The sequence below is a fragment of the Misgurnus anguillicaudatus genome, chromosome 17 (genome assembly GCF_027580225.2).
Source record: "Misgurnus anguillicaudatus chromosome 17, ASM2758022v2, whole genome shotgun sequence".
Taxonomy (NCBI): domain Eukaryota; kingdom Metazoa; phylum Chordata; class Actinopteri; order Cypriniformes; family Cobitidae; genus Misgurnus; species Misgurnus anguillicaudatus.
In genome coordinates this window covers 33,739,939-33,751,264 of record NC_073353.2, presented here as the reverse complement: position 1 = coordinate 33,751,264, position 11,326 = coordinate 33,739,939, and positions in this window count along the sequence as shown.

Genomic DNA, 11,326 nt, shown 5'->3' with positions numbered 1-11,326 from the left:
CTGCAAGCAACGAAGACACTGTAATGCTGATTTTATCACTAATACTTTGGCACTACACCAAAGTACAGTCCCACTTCAAACTGCATTAGTCTGTTATTGAATCGAAGGCTCGTTTACACAGATGGGAGAACATTAGATGTGACTAGCCTGTCGGAGGGCATTTTCAGACTGAGGTGTTTGGGTGGAAGTATTGATTTATTCCCGTGCTTCTGAATCTACAACCGAGGAGGTGGCACTTTAAACTCTGCCCACTGCATGTCATTAATCTCCCTGGATGAAGCTCGGGGCCGAATGGACTGCTGAATCTCATGCTTGCTAATTACATGTTTCCTCTTTTCATCTGAGTCTATTCTGAGAGAGCCCACATCACATCCTCATATACTTATGGTTTACATTCTCTTTACATACAGGTGGATAGTAAATGTATGCATCAACAAACACTGTACACAGAGTCTCTGGAGAATAAGCAATCTGTTTTCTCTTTCACTTGGAAGAAATCAATGAAACATTTACAGGTGGAATTTAAAATGTTTCAGTGCTGTTGTAGTAGTGAGATGAATGCATAAAGGACACCTGAAATAAGTTGTCCTCTTGCTGTGTTTCTTTTAGTTTTTTGCACAGTATTACCTGTATTCCAATTTCCAAGTTTGCGACTTTTATTAACTTCATACTAGCTGCGTTTCCATTACCCTTAAAACGATGCAAATTAAAGTTGCAAATTGAAAGTAAGGCCAAAGGAAACACATCAATTTCCACAAAAACTCCCAAAAAGTTTTTTCGCTCACACGAGGCGTTTTTTCATGCAATTCGGAAAAGGCTTATTTCGCAAAACTGCAATGGAAACAGTTTACTCACATTTTCAGGTCACTTGACCCTACTGAAAAATCCAGCAAAGACCAGCATAAGCTGGTAGCTGGTTTTAGCTGGTTTAAGGTGGGAGTAGATGGTCTAAGCTGGTCCTTCCAACCTGACCAGCTAAGTCCAGCTACCAGCTTAAAAAGTGACCAAAACACAGCTAGATGAGCTTAAAATGTGATCAAAACACAGCTAGACCAGCTTGCTACACCAGCAATACCAGCTAAAACCAAGCTGGGAGGCCAGCTAAAACCAGCTCACCAGTTTAGCTGGATTTTTCAGTAGGCGATGCAAGTAAGTGACAACAGGGCTTGACATTAACTTTTTGAGGAACTTGTCCTGTGGACAAGTAAATTTATGTTTCACTTGTCCATGCACAAAAGTCACTTGTCCGAGTAAAGATTTATAATATAATGTATTTTTTGTGTTTTGCTAATCAGTGGCAGAGCAAGGGATTTTTCATAGGGGTGGCCAGGCAGGCAGGGGCCAGCAGTTACTCTGGGGTGGCACATAAAATCTCTATCATTCAACCTTAAAATACTTTTAAGTATTATAGGTGCGTTAATCACAATTATGTATAACATACAATTGCTACAATACTTTAATTTTAATTCAAATGAATTGAGATTAACATACAATTTAAAGTCATAATTCAACCTCATGTTTTTTTTAACTATTTAAACAAATAAAACTTTTGAAATTTACTTTGAAACCAGAATTTATATCTCCCATTGCTGAAAAAACTATAGAGACCAGGGTAGGGTTGCACCAGTTGTTTGTAAGTTCTTACTTAAACTGGGACGTAAAGTCCAAACTAGAGGCTTAGTAACTACTAGCTTATTTATAACTAACTCTGTACTTTATTCGGTTGCACCATTTGTTCTTAAGGCAGAACGTAGCTAGTAAGTCGTAAGCTCTCCGTAAAGTAATGCGTTGTCGCATAGAATGACTTTTATTTTTCTTAACCCAATCACAAGCCTTATAATGGGCAAACAGGAAATAGTCTGAACAGTACGTAATTTCAAACTCATTCTTGTCTCGCCTAAACTGAAAGTTAAACAAAGACGTTAAAGCATATGTTGTCGAACTCAAAACATTACACTTTTAATTGAAAATATATATCCCACACATGAAAGAGAAAATAAACAGGAAGAAATTTTAAATCTTATTTTAATTGATGGATACACAGAAAATTAAACAGTTCTTGAAAACTCGTTGACGAATTTGCGGCTCTTCATAATTAATATGAGCTCATCGATGTTATATAATCTGGATGACATCTTATTCCAAACGTTATTCATGGACAGGGGCTTCCGTAAATATTAAGTTACAACGTATTGTTACGTTTAAACTAAGTTTAATGGTGCAACGCAAAAACATTTAGTAGTGCGTAAGTTGTAACTTAGTGCCCATTTACGTCGTAACTAAGCTACGTTGTAACTTACGCACAGCTGGTGCAACCGGCCCCAGAAAATCACGTTAATTTTGTAGGCCACTGAAATGTATTTTACTAAGATTCATTTGGCTGCTTCTTGCTACTCTTTCTGAAGAAGGATGCTATATCTGCTGCCTTTCTCTTCATTTTTTCCCACATTTCAATGATCTGACATTAAAACACTAAAGCAAAACATTACCATGTTTTAAAAAACTTATTAGGGTAAATGTATCTAGATTATCTGTTACATATAAAATCAATCTTAAACCTAGCATTTACGCTGTAATGTTCGTGTGGGATTTTTAATGTACAGTGACGAACTCTATCAGATTCAAACGGCTGTCGCGGGGAGCGCGCACACACAGGCGCCTGGAAGAGAGATTCTCATTATAAAACAGATTCTTAAACAAGATTTTAAGCCCATTATGTGTTTTTACCGAACTTTAGAAGAGAAAAAAATACGGACTTAAATCGGCTTTTTTGACACACAGGGATGAAAACTCGGTTGAAGTGCCTGTCATTTATATATTCACGCTGGACCCTGAAGAAACATCACTCTCCACTTCATGCCGTCCCGCCCCTCCGTGTTCGGCGATCAGGTTTCATGCTCGCGCAGCTTGTTTAGTAACAATAAGGTGTAAACACGTGCGTGCGTGTGTCGGCGCGCTGCGTTCTCTGTTCAATATTCCGCTCGGTGTTTGCGCTGCGCGTTCTGCTCTGTCGTTAACGGCACATAACGATAAGTAACATTGTTTGAAATTTAACTTGTCCAGTCGGACAACTAATTTTCTCTTACACTTGTCCTTCAAAAAATCCACTTGTCCCGGACAATCGGACAAGCCTTAATGTCGAGCCCTGTAATTATTATTATTATAGATGGCGCGGTATGTACTAAAACCTCCCAGAAACACCTTAATACAGAGGGGCAACCTTCTGATTTCTCTGATGAAGCCAATACTGAAGTGACTTAAACTGCAATTCATCAACTGGCCACTAGAGGCTGCCTCCAAAAGAGAGTTAATTCCCATAGACCCCCATGTTAAAATGCCAATCAAAAGTTTATGGGCCATTATAATCATCCTAAGCATTCCCCCTTACGGCGCCCCGTCACAGGCAGACTCTTCCTTGTTCTGTTCGGTCCTGTTCTTCCTTGGTGAAGATAACGTGCAGTTGAAAAAAATTAAAAACAAACGAATTAGAAAGTGGGGGGACACAATCGGGATTTTGAAAAGTGGGGGGACATGTGGTTAAAAATAATGCCTAGTGTGTTGGATGTGATATCGGTAAACCTACCAACATCAGTCGACGTAATGTGTGGAATGACTTATCGCGAGAGGAAAAACTGTGTTTCAGTCCCATAACATCAGCTAATGGAAACGCTGTCAATTCGCAATAGTGTTTTGTCAACATTAAAAAAATAATGCTAAAGTTTTGCGCAAATCTGCAATGGAAATGCAGCTACTATCAACAAGCAAGAATATACTAGGACAAGACAGGACAGTATGGAATATAGGAACAGAAAAGGAATAGGAACTGAACAGGACAGAACAGGGATAGGATGGGATAGAATAGTAATAGGAATGGGAACTGAACAGGATAGAAATACAATAGGGTAGGAATACCAATAGGAATAGGAGAAGATAGGACTAGAATAGAATAGAATAGAGCTTTATTGGCCAAGTATGCCTGAGCATAAGAGGAATATTTTACAAGTTTTTTTTTTTTTTGCAGGTTTTTTACACACAGTCACAGCACTGCTTTACTAAACAAGACCAATACAAACATTATTACAGTCACAAGCCTGATTCTAGTAACCCAACCATGCACACACAACAATATATATCTGGATGTCATCAAATTGTTTTATTTATTTCACAATTTGTAGCCGTGTAAAAATTGACTGTTTGAATGTTATGCCAGTCGGTTGATGTCTGCCAGCTGTTTGCTAGTTTGCCAGAACATGCCCCCTTTAAAAAGGCATGATACCTCTGGGATCATTTGTTTTCATATTTAGCACTATTTTTATTTTATTGTTTATGCTATCAAATATTTTCTCATCCAAAAATTTTCGTGCACGCACTATGAAACGCCTCTATGAAAGGTACAGACGTAGATGATTTAACACAATTCCCTGAGGACACCTTATATTACAATCCCATTCTTCCCCTCACGCACAGTGTTCATCTGAAACCAGACTGACCGCCTGTTTGAGGAGGAGGTGGTGGGAGAGGGTGAAAGCTGGCGTGAAATGCTGAATCACACAGAAATGCATTCTATATTTACTGATGTCGTCAATGGATGAAGCTTTCCATTACAGAAGCACCTTCTCATTTGAATAAAACAAATGAGCACTGGCACATTGGTTGAAATGTTGGAAGACTACAGCTCCTCTACAGGAAATCCAAATAGCGAAAAGCTCTCAATGCGCTCTCAAGGTGAAAATGGGAAAGCACATGAAAGACGATCCACTCGTGAAACAAGACCTTTGGCAAACAAAAGAATAGGCATGCATCTTCCATTAGACTCTTTTTGATCTTATCCATGTTTTTCAGGCCAAAAGGGCTTTGTTTTATTCAGCATTACTCTTTAGCATCCGCATGAAAAGACAAATGAGGTCGTCTAATCAACACAAGACAGGAAATAAATGCAGATAACAACGCACGTGTGAACTCACACACGCAAATTAAACTGAATTTCAATACCTTCCCCACATACAAAAAACAAAGGGCGCTTCAAGGAAATAAAAAATGTCTGGTTATCATTTGATATCATGGAGAAAAGGCAGCGTTAATTCCTTAAAATTCAGGTCACTGCCTTACAAATTATGTTGATTTATTTGTTTCCCAACAAATACGAATTTAACAAGCTATGAAAGAAACAATCTTTTGCAATTACCACAGTCAAAAAAAGGAATTATTTTCCATTAGCCACAGGGAGTGACGTGACTGTCTGAAGACTGAAAACTGAATTTATCAAACTAATTTTCTGCTAAAATATGACAATGTTATGACATAGAGAATTCAATGAAAATTGAGACCACACCATATTTAAAAATAATTGCATTACAACCAAAGTGATAGTGGCACCGTTAAGCTACACGCCAAAAGCTATTTAATTATTTGCGTAAGTAGATTACATTCAAAGTCCATGCAAAGACGCAAATAGACGCAAATTCACACCAGGTGACGCAATTATCGTGAACATCACGTCTTCTGCGCTAGTTGAAAATGTTTTATATATATATGTTATATAATATATATACACAGTGAGGAAAATAAGTATTTGAACACCCTGCTATTTTGCAAGTTCTCCCACTTAGAAATCATGGAGGGGTCTGAAATTGTCATTGTATGTGCATGTCCACTGTGAAAGACATAATCTAAAAAAAATTCCAGAAATCACAATGTATTATTTTTTAACTATTTTTTGTATGATACAGCTGCAAATAAGTATTTGAACACCTGAGAAATGCTTGATATGCCTCTTACAGAGCCACTCCTTGGTTATCCTGGCTGTGTGCTTCGGGTCATTGTCATGTTGGAAGACCCAGCCTTGACCCATCTTCAATGCTGTAACTGAGGGAAGGAGGCTGTTCCTCAAAATCTCGCAATACATGGCCCCGGTCGTCCTCTCATTAATACAGTGCAGTCGCCCTGTCCCATGTGCAGAAAAACACCCCCAAAGCATGATGCTACCACCCCCATGTTTCACAGTAGGGATGGTGTTCTTGGGATGGTACTCATCATTCTTCTTCCTCCAAACACGTTTAGTGGAATTATGGCAGTGGGGAACCTTCAGGGCCTTCTACGCCTTCAGAGAAGGCCTAAAAAAATTAATAAAAATATTTTTTATAATAATACTAATAAATAATAAAGTATTCAATAAAAATATGTTTTTACATGTTTAAATTTATATTTAATTTAATTTAATACATGTAATATATTTTCTCTCATCTATGTTCTAACGTTAAGCTTACTGTCAGGTTCATATCCAATCAGAATCGTCTGTCTCTATTAAGGCCCGGTAAACTGGCTCATTCATTGGTTAGGACTTCAAGAATCCCAAGGAAGGCCAAGCTATGTGTTTTGGTGTGGAGAGTGACGGGCAAATCGACCAATCACGCTTTGATTTCAAGTGGGCGGGTAAAAAACAAAGCATTGTAAGCCTTCATGAAGTCCTAATCATGCAACAAGCTGGATGCGAGCTGCCGTAAAACACCAAAGAAGAAGAAGTCCTAATCATAGACCGTCTAATGGCCCGAATCTCTGCGGTGAGAGTGGTTGAGGTAAATGGCAGAAAACGTGATTGACGTTGTGGCTAGTTTGATAGGGCTGAGGTAAAAACGAAATTACTTAAGCGGGTACTCGTGAAGAGCACAGCCGAGAGATGCGCGTGCAGCTGCGCTGCGCATATCAGACGTGAACACGAGAAAAATAATGGGTTTAATTATACTTTCACTTCCTGACAGTTTTACTTGAGGATAGTAATGACTGCAGGCGACGCTGAATTACATACAATATAATTACCTAACTAAATCTCAGAGAATGCAAAAACATTCACCGGGGCTCGGGCTAGGGATTTTGCGAGCCCGCAAAATATAACAGTTATAAGCCACAAGGAGGTGCACTGAGAACGCAGGGTGCTATATTTCCCCTTATGAAAAAAGACTAACAAGCTATCCTACAGCTAAATATATATTTACAAAAAACAAAAATTAAATGCAAATTTACAGAGCAGCAGAGTCTGTATTTGTGTTTATCAGTTAGATTAAAGTAATTTTAAACTTTAAAACTGCATTTAAAGGCAAACGATGCCTATTCTGTAATTTAACTTTGCGTGCTCAGAATTTTTACACGTTCACTGTATGATTTAACGAAATACGAATAGCCTAGTATTATATTCTGAATTTTAAAATTTATGAAAAACAAACTACTCTCAATTTATTTTGGTGTTTTTTCCCCCATGCTCACTTGTCTCCATTTTCCTGTTTTTAAGAATTAAGGCGGTGTAGTAAGTAGAACCTATCCATTAAATTTGTGACTTTCATTTATTGCGCCATGCGTAATTGCGCATGGAGAGGCATTTGCACTTCATTGCATATTTTGAAGGCCCAGCTGAAGTACTCACGGTTCGCCACTGAATTATGGAATCTATTTTGGTCTCATCTGACCACATGACTTTCTCCCATGACTCCTCTGGATCATCCAAATGGTCATTGGCAAACTTAAGACGGGCCTGGACATGTGCTGGTTTAAGCAGGGGAACCTTCCGTGCCATGCATGATTTCAAATCATGACGTCTTAGTGTATTACCAACAGTAACCTTGGAAACGGTGGTCCCAGCTCTTGTCAGGTCATTGACCGGCTCCTCACCATGTAGTTCTGGGCTGATTTCTCACCTTCCTTAGGATCATTGAGGCCCCACGAGGTGAGATCTTGCATGGAGCCCCAGTCCGATGGAGATTTACAGTCATTTTTTGCTTCTTCCATTTTCGAATGATTGCTCCAACAGTGGACCTTTTTTCACCAAGCTGCTTGTCAATTTTCCCGTAGCCCTTTCCAGCCTTGTGGAGGTGTACAATTTTGTCTCTAGTGTCTTTGGACAGCTCTTTGGTCTTGGCCATGTTAGTAGTTGGATTCTTACTGATTGTATGGGGTGGACAGGTGTCTTTATGCAGCTAACGACCTCAAACAGGTGCATCTAATTTAGGATAATAAATGGAGTGGAGGTCGACATTTTAAAGGCAGACTAACAGGTCTTTGAGGGTCAGAATTTTAGCTGATAGACAGGTATTCAAATACTTATTTGCAGCACAAATAAATAGTTAAAAAATCATACATTGTGATTTCTGGATTTTGTTAGATTATGTCTCTTACAGTGGACATGCACCTACGATGACAATTTCAGACCCCTCCATGATTTCTAAGTGGGAGAACTTGCAAAATAGCAGGGTGTTCAAATACTTATTTTCCTCACGGTATATATATATTTGTTAATTTAATATTAAAATGACTTTATTTCATCTTCTTACACTGGACTCAAAAATTTGAAGCTCTGTAAAGCCAATTATGTGAGTAATTTGGCTTATTCTTTTAAGCCAAAGTCTTTCAGAAATAGAATGTATTAAGTAGGTGGCATTACCAAAAAATCCTTCTAACCTTAATATTTGTTTTAATACATCAATGCATTGGTTAAAAACTGCATTTTATGAAGAAATGTCTGCTGGGAAAATGTCATAGCAATATTGGGTATTATTCAACTCTGTATGACCTAAAAAATGAACAGAGAACAAGCTTAAGATTTTATTTTTGAGTTAATTAAATTCACATGATGAAATATCATCAGATACTACATACCGGTCTGAGTTCATCTCATATTATTCTCAGATCTAATAGCCACAAAAGTCAGAAGAGGCACAGCATGAGTGCAGCCCAACTGTGTGTCCAACTGACGCAAACATTACACCTGGATGCCATTCAGGGAAATAACGGCAGCATAGGTAGAGCATCACAACAAGGACAAATAACTGTGAGCTTACAGGAAGAAGCATCAGGGGGTTTAAGCTAAAACTGTTTATATTGTTATGAACAGATGGCACATATGGCTAATGGCCAAAAAAGACCTCACACCAGAGGGTCACATTCTTTCACATAAATTAGTACATTTAATGACAGCGTGTCTCTCCGGTGTAACAATGATAATGGATAATGAGGTGACTTTTAGATCCTCACATTGCAAAGCACCAGAAGATCAGCAAATGGAAACTCTTTGTATCTCATTATATCTATATTTATGTAAACACACATGAAAGATTACGTAAGTAATGACGCATTTTGTCAATTAAAAATGACTATTAATTCAATAACAGGTTGTTAAAGTTGAAATGGTTCTTTTAAAGAGCACCTATTGTCCAATTCATGCTTTTACATTTCTAAAAATAATGAAGACCACAGAAAAGTAATTTGTAAAAAATACCACAATATTCCAAAAACAAATTACAGTTTTACAATTTCATTGCGACTTGAAATAAGGCTTTACAAAAGACCTTAGGTTCTCTGGGTCTTAAAGGTTTCTTATAGAACCATAATGCTACAATCGTTTCTCCTATGGTATCGTGTAGCACCTTTAAGAGTGTACTTCACCAGAAAGTGCATGGAAAGCAGCCAGCAAACGTGGCCAGCATACATAAGAACTCAATTGGAGAATTCAACACTGTTTTAAAAGCATAACATGATACACCCCATACAGTAATCGATACAAAAAGGTGTCTGCTTTGGAGAAGTTAACAGTTGAACAGCTAACAGTGAAGTATAATAGTTTTATAATTGAATCTGAATTATTTATCAGGATTATTATAGAACAACAGTGAAAACAAGCAGGTGTGCTCAACCTTTTGACTGGCAGTGTAACAAATACATGAATAGAAAGAGATTTCTTCAATTATTTCTAAGAAGTGACAGGAGGGGGTGATAAATAAATGCAAGAGGTAAACCACAAAGTCTAAGAGGAATGTATTATTTGGAAGGCACAGATAACCCCTGCAGTGTAAGTGTACCAGCCTATCAGCTTCTCAGCAGGATGACACATGGCTAAATAGAGATAACACTTCTGAAAATGGCAATCTAGAGCACATAAAAACTGCTAGAAATCTTGGATGTGTCCTAATGTTTACATGGAAAAATACATACATTTATTTTTACTACATGTATAAAAAATAGTCAAAATTGGTCCCAAGCTGTCACTTGAGCGGTAACCTTTAAAAAGTTCCTATACCGTTTAGGTACAAATACAGTACTTATGTATATACATTTGGTACCAATATGTACCTCGTTTTGAAATGGTACATGCTCTAGTGGTAGCTAGGAACCATTTTTTCTGACAGATTAGAAATCAACATGATCTCATGAAAAGTCGTGTTATAGTCACAAAAAATTTGATTAATTTATTTGTCTCCATGGCACGAAATTCAGCTTTTTTTCGTGCCTTGAGCACGGATGTCTTTTTTGTGTACAAATTTCTATAAATAGTTTTTCGTGTCCGTGGCACAAAATTTTTTTTGTGTCATTTTATTTCTATTTTTCACCCTATTTTTAAATCATTGTCGCTTGGGGTTGCGGTTAGATTTGGAGTTTGGGTTAGGATGTACTTTTATGTATTGGTTTCTATACGTTTTTCTTCCACTTTTAAAACTATTCTCACCTGAAGTTGGGGTTAGATTTAGGATGTCTAAAAATGTAACAAAGTGATTCTAACCCCAACCCCAAGCAACAATGGTAAGAAAATAGGAAAAAACAGTACATAAAATGAAACGAAAAATAAGGTGTTGCAACGGACACGAAAAACTATTTATAGAAATTTGTGCGAAAAAGACATTCATGCTCAAGACACGATAAAAGCAGAATTTCATGCCATGGACACGAATAAATTAATGAAACTTTTCATGACTATACACTGAAAAAAAATGATTCATTGAATTTAATAAATATTTTAGTGGTTGCAATCAATTTATTTAAGCTACATTTAAACATAAATGTTATATTTTATTTTACTTTACTAATCTTTTTGGTTTAAATGTAGCCTAAATAAATTGATTGCAACCACTTACCTTAAAAAATTGAGTAAATTCAATGAATAATTTTTTTCAGTTTAACACGACTTTCCGTGAGATCAATCTGGGCTGGGTTTCCCGATAACGATTGAACTTAGCACTTAAGAGCGCTTTCTACGAGCTACTTTACGAACATTCGTTGTTCATTTACGTGCGTATCCCAAAGATGCACGTAGAACGATTGCTCGCAGTTGGGTTTTAAGTGCTACTTATGAGTCGCTATCCGTTTGTAAAGTGCTGAAATGTCACCAATAGAAGGACTTGAATTTTTAGCAGAAGCTTGTTTAGGTTAATTATTTTCAGCCGATGTGCACTAATATTTTTTATATTATTATTCATAATTGTTCAAAGACTTTTTAAATGTTTTAATAATTTGCGCATAATGAAATATTATTTTCCGTATTTAGTTAGGAGTCGTCCCACTGCGA